This window comes from Bos grunniens, chromosome 26 (genome assembly GCF_055505025.1).
Source record: "Bos grunniens cultivar Pamir isolate PY7600 chromosome 26, Bosgru_T2T1.0, whole genome shotgun sequence".
Classification (NCBI taxonomy): Eukaryota; Metazoa; Chordata; class Mammalia; order Artiodactyla; family Bovidae; genus Bos; species Bos grunniens.
Genome location: NC_141190.1, coordinates 32128028 through 32145854, shown reverse-complemented (window position 1 = coordinate 32145854; position 17827 = coordinate 32128028). Strand labels below are relative to the sequence as shown.

The window sequence follows — 17827 nt, the reverse complement described above, 5'->3', positions numbered from 1 at the left end:
TCGTTTCTAATTTTGTTGATTTGATTTTTCTCCCTTTGTTTCTTGATGAGTCTGGCTAATGGTTTGTCAATTTTATTTATCCTTTCAAAGAACCAGCTTTTGGCTTTGTTGATTTTTGCTATGGTCTCTTTTGTTTCTTTTGCATTTATTTCTGCTCTAATTTTTAAGATTTCTTTCCTTCTACTAACCCTGGGGTTCTTCATTTCTTCCTTTTCTAGTTGCTTTAGGTGTAGAGTTAGGTTATTTATTTGACTTTTTTCTTGTTTCTTGAGGTGTGCCTGTATTGCTATGAACTTTCCCCTTAGGACTGCTTTTACCGTGTCCCACAGGTTTTGGGTTGTTGTGTTTTCATTTTCATTCGTTTCTATGCAAATTTTGATTTCTTTTTTGATTTCTTCTGTGATTTGTTGGTTATTCAGCAGCATGTTGTTCAGCCTCCATATGTTGGAATTTTTAATAGTTTTTCTCCTGTAATTGAGATCTAATCTTACTGCATTGTGGTCAGAAAAAATGCTTGGAATGATTTCTATTTTTTTGAATTTACCAAGGCTAGCTTTATGGCCCAGCATGTGATCTATCCTGGAGAAGGTTCCATGTGCGCTTGAGAAAAAGGTGAAATTCATTGTTTTGGGATGAAATGACCTATAGATATCAATTAGGTCTAACTGGTCTATTGTATCGTTTAAAGTTTGTGTTTCCTTGTTAATTTTCTGTTTAGTTGATCTATCCATAGGTGTAAGTGGGGTATTAAAGTCTCCCACTATTATTGTGTTATTGTTAATTTCTCCTTTCATACTTGTTAGCATTTGTCTTACGTACTGTGGTGCTCCCGTGTTGGGTGCATATATATTTATAATTGTTATATCTTCTTCTTGGATTGATCCTTTGATCATTATGTAGTGACCTTCTTTGTCTCTTTTCACAGCCTTTGTTTTAAAGTCTATTTTATCTGATATGAGTATTGCTACTCCTGCTTTCTTTTGGTCCCTATTTGCATGGAAAATCTTTTTCCAGCCCTTCACTTTCAGTCTGTATGTGTCCCCTGTTTTGAGGTGGGTCTCTTGTAGACAACATATGTAGGGGTCTTGTTTTTGTATCCATTCAGCCAGTCTTTGTCTTTTGGTTGGGGCATTCAACCCATTTACATTTAAGGTAATTACTGATAAGTATGTTCCCGTTGCCATTTACTTTATTGTTTTGGGTTCGAGTTTATACACCGTTTTTGTGTTTCCTGTCTAGAGAATATCCTTTAGTATTTGTTGGAGAGCTGGTTTGGTGGTGCAGAATTCTCTCAGCTTTTGCTTGTCTGAAAAGCTTTTGATTTCTCCTTCATACTTGAATGAGATCCTTGCTGGGTACAATAATCTGGGCTGTAGGTTATTTTCTTTCATCATTTTAAGTATGTCTTGCCATTCCCTCCTGGCTTGAAGAGTTTCTATTGAAAGATCAGCTGTTATCCTTATGGGAATTCCCTTGTGTGTTATTTATTGTTTTTCCCTTGCTGCTTTTAATATTTGTTCTTTGTGTTTGATCTTTGTTAATTTGATTAATATGTGTCTTGGGGTGTTTCTCCTTGGGTTTATCCTGTTTGGTACTCTCTGGGTTTCTTGGACTTGGGTGATTATTTCCTTCCCCATTTTAGGGAAGTTTTCCACTATTATCTCCTCAAGTATTTTCTCATGGTCTTTCTTTTTGTCTTCTTCTGGAACCCCTATGATTCGAATGTTGTAGCGTTTAATATTGTCCTGGAGGTCTCTGAGATTGTCCTCATTTCTTTTAATTCGTTTTTCTTTTATCCTCTCTGATTCATTTATTTCTACCATTCTATCTTCTAATTCACTAATCCTGTCTTCTGCCTCTGTTATTCTACTATTTGTTGCCTCCAGAGTGTTTTTAATTTCACTTATTGCATTATTCATTATATATTGACTCTTTTTTATTTCTTCTAGGTCCTTGTTAAACCTTTCTTGCATCTTCTCAATCCTTGTCTCCAGGCTATTTATCTGTGATTCCATTTTAATTTCAAGATTTTGGATCAATTTCACTATCATTATTCGGAATTCTTTATCAGGTAGATTCCCTATCTCTTCCTCTTTTGTTTGGTTTGGTGGGCATTTATCCTGTTCCTTTATCTGCTGAGTATTCCTCTGTCTCTTCATCTTGTTTAAATTGCTGAGTTTGGGGTGTCCTTTCTGTATTCTGGCAGTTTGTGGAGTTCTCTTTATTGTGGCGTTTCCTCACTGTGTGTGGGTTTGTACAGGTGGCTTGTCAAGGTTTCCTGATTAGGGAAGCTTGTGTCGGTGTTCTGGTGGGTGGAGCTGTATTTCTTCTCTCTGGAGTGCAATGAAATGTCCAGTAATGAGTTATGAGATGTCTATAGTTTTGGGGTGACTTTGGGCAGCCTGTATCTTGAAGCTCAGGGCTGTGTTCCTTTGTTGCTGGAGAATTTGCTTGGTATGTCTTGCCCTGGAACTTATTGGCCCTTGTGTGGTGCTTGGTTTCAGTGTCGGTATGGAGGCATTTGATGAGCTCCTGTCAATGAATGTTCCTTGGAGTCAGGAGTTCCCTGGAGTCAGGGTTTGGACTTAAGTCTCCTGCTTCCGATTATCGGTCTTATTTTTACAGTAGTTTCAAAACTTCTCCTTCTATACAGCACCATTGATAAAACATCTACATTAAAGATGATAAGTTTCTCTACAGTGAGGGTCACTCAGAGAGGTTCACAGGGTTACATGGAGAAGAGAAGAGGGAGGAGGGAGTTAGAGGTGACCCAGATGAGATGAGGTGAATCAATAGTGGAGAGAGTGGGCTAGCCAGTTGTCACTTCCTTATGTGCACTCCACAACTGGACCACTCAGAGATGTTCATGGGGTTATACAGAGAAGAGAAGAAGGAGGAAGGTAACAGAGGTGGCCAGAAGGATAAAAGGGGGGAATGAAAAGGAGGGAGACAGATCCAGCCAGTAATCAGTTCCCTAAGTGTTCTCCACTGTCTGGAACACACAGAAATTCACAGAGTTGGGTAGAGTAGAGAGGGGTTAGGGAGGAGACACAGGCGACCTGGTGGAGAAAAAGGAGGGTCCAAAGGGAGAGAGAGCAGTCAAGCCAGTAATCTCACTCCCTAGTGAAAAATGGGTCCTGAAGATTGGGTCCTTAAAGGTACAAAATTGGTAACAAATACATAAAAGCAAAAATTAAAAATCTAGAGTAGAGTTTGGAATTTCAAAAATACGACGTTAAAGAAAAGAAGAAGGAAAAGAAAGAGAGAAAGAACGAACAAACAAAAACAAACAAGGTCGCGAAAATTATAAAGAAAGTACAGGTACAAAATTGATAACTAATACCAGAAAGCGAAAATTAAAAATCTAGAGTAGAGTTTGGAATTTCAAAAATACAATGTTAAAGAAAAGAAGAAGGAAAAGAAAGAGAGAAAAAACGAACAAACAAAAACAAACAAGGTCGCGAAAATTATAAAGAAAGTACAGGTACAAAATTGATAACTAATACCAGAAAGCGAAAATTAAAAATCTAGAGTAGAGTTTGGAATTTCAAAAATACAATGTTAAAAAAAAAAAAAAAAGAAAAGAAGAAAAATAAAGAGAGAAAACAAACAAACAAATACGAACAATGTCACAAAAATTATAAAGAAAATACAGGTACAAAATTGATATCAAATACCAAAAAGCATAAATTAAAAATCTAGAGTAAAGTTTGGAATTTCATATATACAATGTTATATAAAAGAAGAAGAGAAAGAAAGAAGAAGAAAAAAAAAAAAAAAGTCACAGAAATTATATAAAAAAAAACTATAGGTACAAAATTGATAACATATACCAAAAAGCGAAAATTAAAAATCTAGAGTAGAGTTTGGAATTTCAAAAATACAATGTTAAAGAAAAGAAGAAAAAAACAAAAACAACAACAAAAAAAAAACCAAGGTCAAAAAATTATAAAATATATATATATGAAGTTTGCTGAAGAAGAAAAAAATAGGGTCTTTTTTTTTTTTTTGCAAAGTAATAGGTTATAAAAGTGAAAATTAAAGGAACAATAGAGGACTTAAATTTTTTTTTTTAATTAAAAAAAAGAAAGAATGATCGTAAAAATAATAAAAATATATCTAGGACTTTTTTTTTTTTTTTTTTGTGGGTGTTGTGGGTTCAGTTCATTTTTGGCTAGTTCCTTGGTCAGATTTATATTTCTCAAGATCTATAGGCCCCTTCCTATGTAGTCCGTAGTAACCACGGGGTTTTGATCTATTGCCTGTAGCTTCCAAGGCGTTTCCCTCTGTTATATCTTCTTCTGTTTGCTAGTCTCTTCAGTATCTGGTTTCCGCCCTGACTCAAAGGGCACGGTGGAGGACACTTTTTTTTTTTTTTTTTTTTTTAGGCTTACTTGTTCAGTCGCGCTGTGGGGAGGGAGGGAGGGATGCTGCAAACAAATAACACTGGCGTGGGCTCGCAGTGCCTCAGCCACCCTGGGTCTGCCCCTGCTCACGGCGCGTGTAGCCTCCCTGTCCACACTGCTCGGACTCTAGGTTGTTCCGCCGGGAACAATCCGAGGCTGGCCCTGGGCTGTATGCACCTCCCAGGTCCAAGCCGCTCAGGTTCGGGCACTCGGGTAGTCCTCAGAGGCACAGACTCAGTTGGGCCTGCGTTTTGTGCTCTTCCCAGGTCCGAGCGCCAATTTGCTCTTCCCAGGCGAGCGCCAATGCTGCGACTTATCGCCTCCCCGCCACTCGGTTATCTGGATGTAAAACCGGCGCACCTTCTCAGGCAGATGTTGACCGTCCAGACCCCCAAGAAGTTTTAGTTAGCAAAGAAGCCTGCTTACAATTTTATAGATAATGTCTCTCTGGGGCTGCGATTGCCCCCTTCCGGCTCTGGCTGCCTGTCACCGGAGGGCGAAGGTCTGCAGCCGGCTATCTCTGTTCAGTCCTTTGTTCCGTGCGCGGGCCTGGCGGTCTTAGGTTAGGGCTGGCTTTTCGCGTGGTAAGTATCCCACAGTCTGGTTTGCTAGCCCAAATTATTTCGCTCAGATAGCGCTCAGGGTATTCAGGCCAAATTCTTACTCTCAGCGATGCAGCCCGCGCCGCGCCTCCCTGCCCAGCCCCGGCTTGCTAATGGCGGATGCAGGCGTCTGCGCTGCTTCTCTGCTGGGGGAGTTACTGTAGGGCTCGCAATCTGCGAGTTTTAAATTGTTTATTTATTTTTTCTCCCTGTTATGTTGCCCTCTGTGCTTCCAAAGCTCGGCACAGATTCGGCAGTGAGAAGGTTTCCTGATGTTTGGAAACTTCTCTCTTTTTAAGATTCCCTTCCCGGGACGGAAGTCCGTCCCTCCCTCTTTTGTCTCTTTTTTTTTGTTTTTAATATTTTTTCCTACCTCCTTTCGAAGAGTTGGGTTGCTTTTCTGGGTGCCTGATGTCCTCTGCCGGCATTCAGAAGTTGTTTTGTGGAATTTACTCGACGTTTAAATGCTCTTTTGATGAATTTGTGGGGGAGAAAGTGTTCTCCCCGTCCTACTCCTCCACCATCTTGGCTCCTCCCCCTGTGATTGAGCTTTTATCAACAATTGACAGGGGTCATCATTCTGTTTTCCTTTTGTGCGGTGGTTTTAAAATCTGACTTCCACATTTATTTACACTGCTCCCATGAAGAGGTAACATATGTGTCCCCTCCTTCAATCTTATTGGCTTTGTGATTACTTCGTAGTGCAGTGTAGATTAAGTTACACTATGTGACACAAGCTGGAATCAAGATTGCGGGGAAAAATATCAATAACCTCAGATATGCAGATGACACCACCCTTATGGCAGAAAGTGAAGAGGCACTAAAAAGCCTCTTGATGAAAGTGAAAGTGGAGAGTGAAAAAGTTGGCTTAAAGCTCAACATTCAGAAAACAAAGATCATGGCATCCGGTCCCATCACTTCATGGGAAATAGATGGGGAAACAGTGGAAACAGTGTCAGACTTTATTTTTCTGGACTCCAAAATCACTGCAGATGGTGACTGCAGCCATGAAATTAAAAGACGCTTGCTCCTTAGAAGGAAAGTTATGACCAACCTAGATAGCATATTCAAAAGCAGAGACATTACTTTGCCAACAAAGGTTCATCTAGTCAAGGTTATGGTTTTTCCTGTGGTCATGTATGGATGTGAGAGTTGGACTGTGAAGAAGGCTGAGCACTGAAGAATTGATGGTTTTGAACTGTGGTGTTGGAGAAGACTGTTGAGAGTCCCTTGGACTGCAAGGAGATCCAACCAGTCCATTCTGAAGGAGATCAGCCCTGGGATTTCTTTGGAAGGAATGATGCTAAAGCTGAAACTCCAGTACTTTGGCCACCTCATGCGAAGAGTTGACTCATTGGAAAAGACTGATGCTGGGAAGGATTGGGAGCAGAGGAGAAGGGGACGACAGAGGATGAGATGGCTGGATGGCATCACTGACTCAATGGATGTGAGTCTCAGTGAACTCCAGGAGTTGGTGATGGACAGGGAGGCCTGGCGTGCTGCGATTCATGGGGTCGCAAAGAGTCAGACAAGACTGAGTGACTGATCTGATCTGATCTGATGTGACTTTGGAGGCTAGGTGGTAGTAGGCTTTTCCTGCGTCTCTGGGGTCACTTGCTCTGGCAGAACTGTGTGCCATTTATGAAACTTATGTTGGAGAGGCCCTGTGTAGTCATTCTAGTCAACAAACCCAGCTAAATCCCTAGCTGAAACCAGCGTCCAGTGAAAAACACACCAGTGAACCACCTGAATGTCCAACCCAGTTGAGCCTTCAGATAACAGCACACCTCGTTGACATCTGATTGTGTCTGCATGAGAGAGCCCAAATGAGAACTTCTGCATCGAGCCCTTTGCACGTGCCCAGCCTGCAAAATCATAGGCGAAGTAGCAGTTGTTTCAAGTTGCTACAGTTGAGGGCTATTTGTTATACAGCAGTAGTGACTAAAATACATGATATTAAATCTCCTGAGTTGCCTACTATTCCTCTATCCATTTTTAGTCACCTTTGTCAGCTCATCTAGGCCCATGTGCTAAGAGCACAGAGATGGGATTTAGGATCATGGTACTTTCTTCTGACTTCCAGTTCCATGGATCCTGTTGCCCAGTTGAATATCTCAAAGATGCACAATTGCCTTCTTTGGTTCCTTGACCACACAGTATTTCCTTTTGCCACAGGGCTTGCATGCATTGTAGTTCTCTCTCCTAGAATGCCTAACACTGCCCTGCATGAACCCCTCATCCCTCAGATCTGAGATCCCATTTCTAGAAATGGCTCTTGTTCACAAAAGTTTTCCCTGAGATCAGGTTTTCTTGTTTCATGTTCCTATGGAGCATTTAACTCCATTTTAAAAAGTGCATCCTGTCAGCACTGTATTTCCTTTTAAAGCTAAGATCTGGCTCCAGTACTACATGCAGTCCATGACAGAATGAATGGCATCTCAATTTTGGTCACAATTTTTTCCCGCAACACTAGCACAGTGCCTGACCCCGAGTAATCACTCAATTATTATTTACTCTTTCATTCCACTCCCAACTCTAGTCCCATTTCATTCATTCATAACTTCAGTGGTTCCCTCATTCAGCAAATATTAATCATAATAAAGGCTAACTAAACCCTGTTATGTACCAGTGCCTGAGCTAAGCACTTTATAAGTGCCATCTCCTGAATGTCTCATGTTAACACTATGAGGAAAGTAGTAGTATTGCCCTTTAATAGAAGGGAAAGGCAAGATAAATATGGTTCCTAAGGCCATGAAATTATTAAAATGGCAGAGCAAGGATTTGAACCCAGTTCTGTCTGGATTTTAATCTCATGTTCTTGAGCACTGCTCTGATAAGGAGTGGTGGAGGCATGATCTCCTTGCGGTAAAGGATAAGTCTGAAGCCAATGATCACCTCCTTTCCTCATGTAGTTGATGGGAAGCAAAATATGGATGGTAGCTTCTATCCCCTGTGATAAACTGAAAGGCATGAGAGCTGATGGGGCAAGAGAGCCCTGTGTCCTGGCTCCCTTCTCCCAGCACCTAGCGTCTTACAAAGCCTAAACCTTGTTTCTAACTGCACCTTGGCTTCCTACTTATGTAGGCCTTCAGAGGTTGGGAGGAAAGCGTGGTCCTCTTTAAGGCTCTAGCCAGCCTCTGCTGGAGTTTTAGGGATGATTGGAAGCAGGTAATCTACCTGTGAAGTAGCAGAACCATCATCTCACCAAATATGCCTGTGCTCATTATTTGCTGAGCAAAATGACTCCCACACTAATTTGTCAGTCTAGCTAGCAGACTGGAGGTGCCGCAGGACCCCTGACTGCCTGGTAATCTAATGGAACAGGGAATACTTCATTACCCTTCAGGTTTTGCACTCATTCTGAACCCAATTATCGTTGTTGCTGCCTACTGCTCAGGGTTGAACTGGCTGACATCTTATTATGGTTGCATCAGCCTTTTCGGTCAGCTAAAGATGTGTGTCAGGGTAGTGTCCCAGAGCTTAAGGAATTAGTCATGAGCAGATGAGTGAGGCTGAGCAGAGGGAGATGACCTCTTATCATGAAGTCCAATGTGTTAGACATGTTGCTTTCCAAGTACGAACTCTGATAGGGTTTCCTGAGGGGATGCAAAGATTCTGAGCAAAGCCTCCAAACAAATGGAACAGAGAATGACCTCACATGAATATAGAGCTTGGCATTTAGTTTCACAAGCCTCGTTGGATTCTCACTCCTCTTATTGAAAGATTTATTACTTTATTGTGCCAGACCTATGTCCCTTTCAGAGAGAGTCAGCTCTTTCTTTACAAAGCCACCTCCACTCATATGAAAATTACATTATCTGTATCCCAAGCAGGGATACTTTCTGAGAATGAAATGAAGCACTAAGATAATCAGTAAGTGTTAATTGGTCGATAACAAGCATAAAATGGAACTCTCCTGGGCAAACTGCACAACGCCACAATGGACTCCTTGATATTATTAATCCCCAGTAAGAATCAAGTAGAAAACCACTGCTAGGAAGCCCGAATTTTTAAGAATAAAGGGAGGCTGTGGCATAAAATGTGGGACTTGAATTGCTTTTTGACTGTACAGGTTAGCAGCCTTCAAAGTCAGTGCCACTGGAGATCCCCAGTTCCCACAGCAGAAAGGTGAGAAGAAAAGCTGTCAGCGTTGGTAATGGAAGTTGGTTAAGAGTCTGGGCAAGGCTGCAGGATTGCCCTGGTAAAAAGACCAGATCAAATAGAAATTTAATTGAAAAATGTCACCTCGTCATAAGTGATTCACTCAACAATGCTGAAGGAATGGCTTAGAGTTTTGCCAACAGTAGCCAGCCTGGGACTGCAGGCCCCTCCTATCCCTTCTGATCTTAGTTGTTAGGTCCTTGAACAGAAAATGCAGTTTATGTCATCCAGTCTTCCAAGTTAAGATTTGGGCGGGACATTCTTAAAGCAAATGGTGGTTCAGTGAATAGGACCAAAGAGAACACACTCAGCTTAAGGGCAAACATTAAACTTGGAGAAACAGTTTAAGGTGGGAAAACAGAATGCTACAGAACTCTATAGAGCCAATGATAAAAATGAAAATATTGCTTTCAAGTAGCCTAGAAAGAGGGCATTTATGAAACACACAGGAAGTATATCAATTTTAGACAAGCAGATCCGTGATAGCTCTAAAATATGTTTTCTGTAAAATATACTCTGCAAAAACAAATTAGATGTCAGTAACAATAGTCAACATTTGTTGAGCACTTATTCTGTGTCAGGCTGTATTCAAAACCTATAACATGTATTTTTTCATTCAGATATATAGGAAGAAATAAAAGGAAGTTGAATAAATTTAAATAAAATTAAAATTGCAATGGCAGAATTTGAATCCTACATTAGAAACAGCAAAGGGTTGATTTAATAACTGTGAAACATCTAATCCTTGGTATAGAAAAGAATTTATTTTAAAATGCATATAAAAAAGGCAAGTGGATGATAGCTGTTAAACATTATGATACCAACATACTTAAAGACTAGTAAAAACATAAGGAGAAAATGACAAAGATGAAAATGAAGTAGGCAGTTTGCACACAGTGATTTGCATTTGAATAGGCCAAGAGATCAAAGTAAATAGGTAGCGGTGTGAAAAAATAAAATGTTAAGGTTAATTTAATAAATACATACCAAACTTTGTACTCTAGAAAGAATATACCTTTCTGTATTCAACTTCCAATAAAGCACTTATCAAGATAAAATATACGTATGTGGAGACTGTAAAAATGTTTCAAATGATTCCCCAAACAATCAGAAATCAAACATATCATTTTAAAAAACTTATTTGGCTTAGATGCAATCCACTGCATTAGGAGTACAGAGCTTTAGCCACTGGACTACCAGGAAAGTCCCTTACTATCAAGGAAATAATATTAAAAATTAATAACAAGCGTATTGAAAAGTCTACTCATTTTGAATGAAAATATTATAAATGATCTTGGTCAAAGAGAAAAGTAAAAATTAGTAATATAAAATTAAGGAATTAACAATAATATTAAGTATGGAAGAGTACAGGCAATGCTAAATTCAGAGGCAAATTCTTATCTTTAAATGCTTTTATTCTTAATATAAGACAAAAATAAGTTAAATACTAAGCATAAGAAACTGGATAAGAAAAACAATAAACAATAGGAAGCAAGAGGTAGAAATTAATGTAGATAAAAGATAAATTATTTTGTTTTTAAAGGTAATATTTTTCAAATTCAAAGAAAGCAATAAATTTCATACTGTATGGATGATTATAGAATATAAAGAAATTGCTCCAGTTCTTTTTATGGGTTTAATCTATTACTAAAACCTGAGAGTAAGACAGATCAACCTACATAATGTATTAGTGTATATTATGTATGTTTATGTATATTAAAATTATACTGTGATTTATTCCAGAAGTATAAAAATAGTAGTAAGACTATTAATAAAAGTCATCCACATTAATGGGTCAGAGGATAAACATGACTTGGTAAGACATATAATTAAATACCCATATGTATTAAGTTACAAGTTACATATTTAGTAACTTGGGAATTTAAATACAAAATTTAAATATTTCTAGAGTGGCAGAATTATTCATCTGAAACCTATAACGCACATTATGTTAATGTTGAAATGATAGATATATCCCTGCTGAAGTCACAAGGAAGATGGGATATGCTCTGTTTAAAAAGTGATCTAGGGAGAAAATATTTGTAAAAGACATCTCTGGTAAAGGCCTCATCCAAAATATGTTAGAACTCAACAATAAAGAGTAAATTTTCCAATTTTAAAGCAGGCAAACGATCTGAACAGACACCTCACCAAAGATGATATACAGATAGAAATGAAACATGAAAAATATGTTCACCATCATGCATCACTAGGGAAATTGCAATTTAAAACAATGAGCTATTACTGCATAGCTGCTAGAATGTCTAAAATCCAAAATGCTGGCAACACCAAGTGCCTATGAGAATGTAGAACAGGAACCCTCGTTTCTTGCTAATGGGAATGCAAAACAGTATCAAAAGACGGTTTCGCAGTTTCTTACAAAACTAAACATGCTATTACCATATAATCCAGCATAGTGATTGTTGGTATTTACCAAGAAGATGAAAATTTATATTCATACAAAGCCTGCACACAAATATGTATGACAGCTTTATTCATAACTGCCCAAACTTGGAATCAGCCAAGATATCCTTCAATAGCTGGATGGATAAATAAGTATTTATCATGTAGACTAGGACATTGGGCGTTAATTAGCTCTAACGGAGAATAGCCTCTACGTGCCATGAGTAGTGTGGGTTTGCCCTCAGAACCCAGGGCTGAGTAAGTATCAAGCACAATGCCTTCCCATTGTTTCCATCCCATTCAGGACTGTAGAAGTGTACAGTCACTCAGCCTTGTGCATGGTCACCACCTTTGTGGTTCCTCTCTGTCTTCGCTCACCCACAATATCTCCATATATTACTTGGACACATATACTTTCCACTGACTTTGCCCAAGCTTTCATAAGCTGAAAGAAAACCAGTTATTGATGAGAAATGCAAAACACAAATAGCACTCTACTGACAAATAATGATGAAGCACATTTGGCCATATGTCAACAAGCTTAAAGATAGGAGGCTGACCGTGATTAATATCATGTGCATTCCCCTCAAAGAGTTCCATGAAACTCTCACAATTTGCAGAATTAAACTGTAGTTTGTGTGTAAACAAGATCTTAATGGTTCCTGGAAGATCCTCACATTTTAAAATAATGATCTTGAAAACCAAAACCAAACATCAGTGCCTACAAATGCTGTGAATTGTAATCGATATATCTTAAGACATTAAAAATTCACTGAGCTTAGAAGAGGATGCATCAATTAACATCTCTATTGAATATGCAAGACTGTGTCAAATCACAGATACTGTGTAGGAGGTGGTGTGAACCTGCTGTTTTTAGCACTTGGGCCATATTTATTGGGCCAAAAATGAGTTACATAAAAATGTCTTGATAGAAATGGCAATGAGAATCCTTCCTGGGAAGATATGTTTAGCTGCATGGAGCTCAGAAAAAAAATGACTTAAAAATACATTTCTAGTGTTACAATTTATATACAGTAAAATGCACCAGATCAGGCCTGTTTAGTTTGCATGTGGCCAAGCCTGTTGGGGCTTCCCTGGTGGCTCAGTGGTAAAGAATCTGCCTGCAGTACAGGAGACCCGGGTTTGATCCCTGGGTTGGGAAGATCCCCTGGAGAAGGGCGTGGCACCCACTCCAGTATTCTTGCCTGGAGAATTCCATGGACAGAGGAGCCTGGTGGGCTAGAATCCATGGGGTTGCAAAGAGTTGGACACGACGGAGTGACTAACACTTTCGCTTTCAAGCCTGCCCAAACCTTCAGTCACATTGACTTAATCATCACGTGTGTATTGCCTCCTGCACTGAAAGTTCTAGGGCTTCAGATATAGCTGGATGCAGGGGCTCAGGTGGTATCATCAGGACAGTCTGTTTTTCAGCTTTGTTTTCTTTCTTTGCTGGTTTCAGCCACCCTCTCTCCTTGTGCCCCTCTCAATTTCCCATCTGTTTTTTTTCCTGAGTTGAAGTCCAGGCAAAATGAGAACTCCGTTTTTCTTACAGTTCTGACTAAAGTCAGAGGACTGCAGCTCTTTGGCTTGGATTAGGTCACATACTTTTCCAAACACTGGTCACTGTGGCCGGGAGTTTGGAGGATCAGTTCTACCCTCTTCCCATGCGCTGGGGTAACAGGATAATTGGAGCGCTGGTTCCAGAAAACAAAGAATGGATGCTGGACAAGAAAGTTAACAAATGTCCACGAAAACTCGGAAGGAGGCTTTAATCTCTTCTTACATGAAATGGTGATGTGATGATGATATTAATGAACATAATCACTATTGCTTATGAAATCCCCACTGTATTCCAAGCTCTATCTACAAACAGTCCTGATCATAACACCGTAAGACCAGCATTAGTGTGCCCTTCTACTAAGGATAACTCTGAAGCTCAAAAAGATTAAATGAATTGCCAAGACAGAGTAGCTATTAAGTGAGGAAGTCAGAATTTAAAGTCTCTCATAGCTCCATCTATTGTGCCTGTCCCTAAGTAAGCATTTCTTGCTTGTGATTTGATAGGGGAAAAATGGAGCATGTGTGTGTATGTGTGTATCTGTCTACTGAGAACTGAGAGACAGATGGCTAAGGAAACAAGTCACACAGGGGAAAAAATGCTTTGAGACTGGGCACCCCTGACTGCATGGGCATGTCCCACCAGCAGTACATTTTGCATTTCTGGAAACGCACAGGCCCACGTGTGGTTGGGAGACCCCCGTCTATGGGGACTCTGTGAGGTGGGCAGGCAGTTTTTCCACATCACATATTTCTATGGCTTTGTTTTCCTTGTCAAGTTCCCGACAGCTGCGAAACTTATTAAGACAGAATCGTGTTGCATATTCATCAGACGACTTGTTAATCATCTGCTAGGCCCCTTCGGAGAGCAGGAGTCCTGGAGCTCAAATGATGAATAACAGACAGCATGTCCTCACCCGCTCTTGAGTGTTGGTATTGGCAATTATATAAAAGTTTTTGGGAAAGTGGGTTTAAAGCAGGAGAATTCGTTGTTTGTGACTCCACTATGATTTCTTTTTGATCATCTACTCGTTATCTTCCTCTGTCCCCACTGTTTAGGTAAAATAGGAATACTCTCCAGTTTACAGAAGGGAAAACAGACCCAAAGAATGAATGAAGGGCTTCAGTGCAGGGCATGCTGGAATTCAGGGCTCTTAATCCTCCATTCATGGGCTTCCCTGGTGACTCAGTGGTAAAGAATTCGCCTGCAGTGCAGGAGATGCTGGTTCCATCCCTGATCCAGGAAGATCCCCTAGAGAAGGAAACGGCAACCCGCTCCAAGATTCTTGGTTGGGAAATGCCATGGGCAGAGGAGCCTGGTGAAATACAATCCAAGGGGGTGCAAAAGAGTCACACACAACTTAGTAACTAAACACAGCCCTTCATTCAGCATCCCTAGGAGTGGGGATCTTTCATCTGTGCTTTGCTGCGAGAAGCTGCTCATTTGAACACATGATTATCAAAGATGTGTGCCCTTTGTCTCTTTAGTTCACCAACAAATTCCAAATTCCTAGAACAGTGCCTGGGCCAAAAAAGAGGGTCAGATATATTTGCTGAGTGAGTCCAAGCTCCCTAGACTCCAAGTAGGCACCTTACTTATGACACCCAATGAACATTGCCCAGTGTCAAGCCACTATGATTTTCAGGAGTAGTGTTTTTTGTAAGGCCTCGCAAAGAGCCGCAGTGAATGCTGCTGATTCCCACAAACCCAGTCTGATTGCAAACCCTCGCTCAGGATGCCTCTTTAGGTTTCTAGCAGATCTCAAAATTATGCCTCAAAATTGCTTCTCCTGTCTGCTATGTTCTTCCCTCACCACTTACCTTAAGATGGGCCCAGCTCTTGCCTTAATTCTTCCAAAGCACAGATAATGCCAGTCTGAGGTATTTAATAATCAATTTTCTCTTCTGTAGAATGAGCACAGTAATAGTGGAACCTATTTCATAGTGATTATCAGGAGTTCCTGAGACAACAGGTGTGAAATATCAGGTGTGGAGTAAGTATGGTAAGAGTTAGCTATTGTCATTATCATCAAGAGGTGCTGGAATCGGATCACTGGGTTCAGGTTCCAGCTCTGCTGTTTGGTAGCTGTGTGATCTTGTTGCTTAACTTCCCTCTGCCTCAGTTTCTCATCTGTAAAATGGGGATAAAAATGGAATTTGCCGAATAGGGCTTCTATGAGGCTTAAATGAATCAATATCTTGTAAAGAAGATGGAGTATTTGCGGACACATAGTCAGTGTCATAAATGTAGCAGCAGTGGTATCTGGTCAGATACCAGTGTCTCGGCTCCTGGAGTCCTGGGCTCTCAGGACCCGGTTTCTCCACTTTGCTTTTACTCACCACCTTCTCAGAATTCTTCACCTTCCGCCTACCCAGTCTTTTACTTATCCTTTGTCCTCTATCTTTCTCTTCAGACCTTGTCAGAGGAAAAACAAAAATGTTAGACCCAGAATGGCTCGGTCTATGATTAAGATGGCCTGTTAATGCTCTTGACTGAAATTCTCAACATCTCAGAAGTATATGCATGTGTCTATATATACATTTAGGCCCAGAGGCATCTGGACTTTGCCGACCACCCATCCCTCTTATAAGTCCGTCTCCTGCTCCTTGACCTTGTCTCCGTCCTGCAGGGTAGCCCTGATACACCTGCTTTGAGAGTCTTCTCTTTCTGCGGGGAAGCATAATGTGCTAGTGGTTAAGAGGACAGTCTGCTGAAGCAGACAGCCCCACAGGGAAGTCTTGACTCTGTGATTTCTACCCCAGGCAATTTCCTTTCTTCTCTTGCTCCTCAATTCCCTCAACCGTAAAGTGGGTAGAATAAAAGTTACCTCATTGACTGTGAGGCTTAGAAAAGTTGTGTGAAAAAACTTTTATGTGAAAGTAGGTAGTAACATGGCAGTCGTGTATAAAATTCATAGTCTGCAGTGATCCCTTTAGGTTTTTTGCTCTAATTCTAATTCTAATCTGTATCCGAGACAAGTTCAGCCAGAACATCGGTCGGCAGGTCCCATCCAAGGTCATCTGGGACCACCTGAGCACCATGTATGACATGCAGGCACTGCACGAGTCTGAGATTCTTCCGTTCCCAAATCCAGAGAGGAACTTCATCCTTCCAGAAGAAATCATTCAAGAAGTCCGAGAAGGAAAAGTGATCATAGAGGAGGAAATGAAAGAGGAAATGAAGGAAGATGTGGACCCCCACAACGGGGCTGATGATGTTTTTTCATCTTCAGGAAGCTTGGGGAAAGCAACAGAAAAGTCCAGCAAAGACAAAGAAAGGAACAACTCGGACTTGGGGTCCAAAGAGGGGCCAGACAAGCGGAAGCGCAGCTGGGTCACCGACAAAGTCCAGACCGCCAACAGCAACCCCTCCAGCCCCAGCGCAGCCAAGCAGCGCCGGTGGTAGATACTCACAGCAGGCGGGTGCTGTGGTCTCGAGGCAGTGGGAGGGTCAAATACCACCTGCCCTACTGCCTGCCCTCGGGTGCCAGAGGCTCCTGAGGTGCCACTCAGACCGTCTGGGTGACAGAGGATGAGATGGTTGGATGGCATCACCGACTCAATGGACATGAGTTTGAGTAAACTCCGGGAGTTGGTGATGGACAGGGAGGCCTGCTGTGATGCAGTACATGAGGCTGCAAAAAGTCAGACATGACTGAGCAACTGAACTGAACTACACAGTAAATGACAGATCAGTTATCCTTACAATTTGTGGCACATTAAAATCATCTAGAGAGATTTTAAGGCTCTGAGGCTCATGGAGTATGCCAGACTAATTAGAATTTCTAGCAGCGGTGGATACTAGTATTTTTAAAATATACCAAGGGCTGCCAAGTTTGGGGCCAGTGTTATAGATTGCTTTCCAGTCTCTTTGCAAATAGCATGAACCATAGAGTTTGGCCCTGCTGTGTGATCTGATGCTGTTGTGTCTAAGGATATCTTGCCTGTGAGTGGTGTTTTGCCCATGTGTCATGTCAGCCCAGCCAGAACATAAGGGCCAAGGGAACTGACCACAGCACAGACCTCCTTGTCTTCACCATCCTGAAGCCTAGAAAGGTGTGTGTCTTGAATTCAGCATGAGTTTGTTCGTGATGAATTAATTGAAATAGAAAATAGGCTTTAGCTGGTAGAAAGGTGACCTGACAGGCCATTTCAAAGAGGTTGAAAGCTGACAGCAGGGAGTCTGAGGCCAGTCCATGCTGCTTGCTGCTTTATTTGAAATATGACACTCTCTAATTGTGTGACCTTAGATAAGTTAATTAACCTCTTTGTGCTTCAATTTCTCCATCCATAAAAGGGAGTTAATAATAAGACCTACTTCTTAGAGTTGTTGTAAGAATTAAATACAACGCATGTGAAGTACTTAACATAATACTTCACCAGGAAGTGTTGCCTGTTACTACTATTATTATCCTGAAGACTTGTTCTAACCTGCCTCAGAGTTCAGCTACAGGCCTATGCAACAAACTGGTGTGATCATAAGATGTTTATTTCTCCGTTTCCTTGGATGGGGTCTGAGACAGTAGAGTTGCTTTATTTGGAATTCTGTTCTGCTTTATTGACTATGCCAAAGCCTTTGACTGTGTGGATCACAATAAACTGTGGACAATTCTGAAAGAGATGGGAATACCAGACCACCTAACCTGCCTTTTGAGAAACCTGTATACAGGTCAGGAAGCAACAGTTAGAACTGGA

The 17827-nt window shown here is 40.9% G+C and overlaps 1 protein-coding gene and 1 pseudogene across 25 annotated transcripts in view; both read left to right on the top strand.

Annotated features, from left to right (window-relative positions):
- LOC147344333 (uncharacterized) overlaps positions 1–17827 on the top strand; it is a 492915-nt gene that overhangs the window by 157279 nt on the left and 317809 nt on the right. The gene's annotated exons all lie outside the window — the stretch shown is intronic.
- On the top strand, positions 10978–16660 carry LOC147344335 (MRG/MORF4L-binding protein pseudogene; annotated as a pseudogene).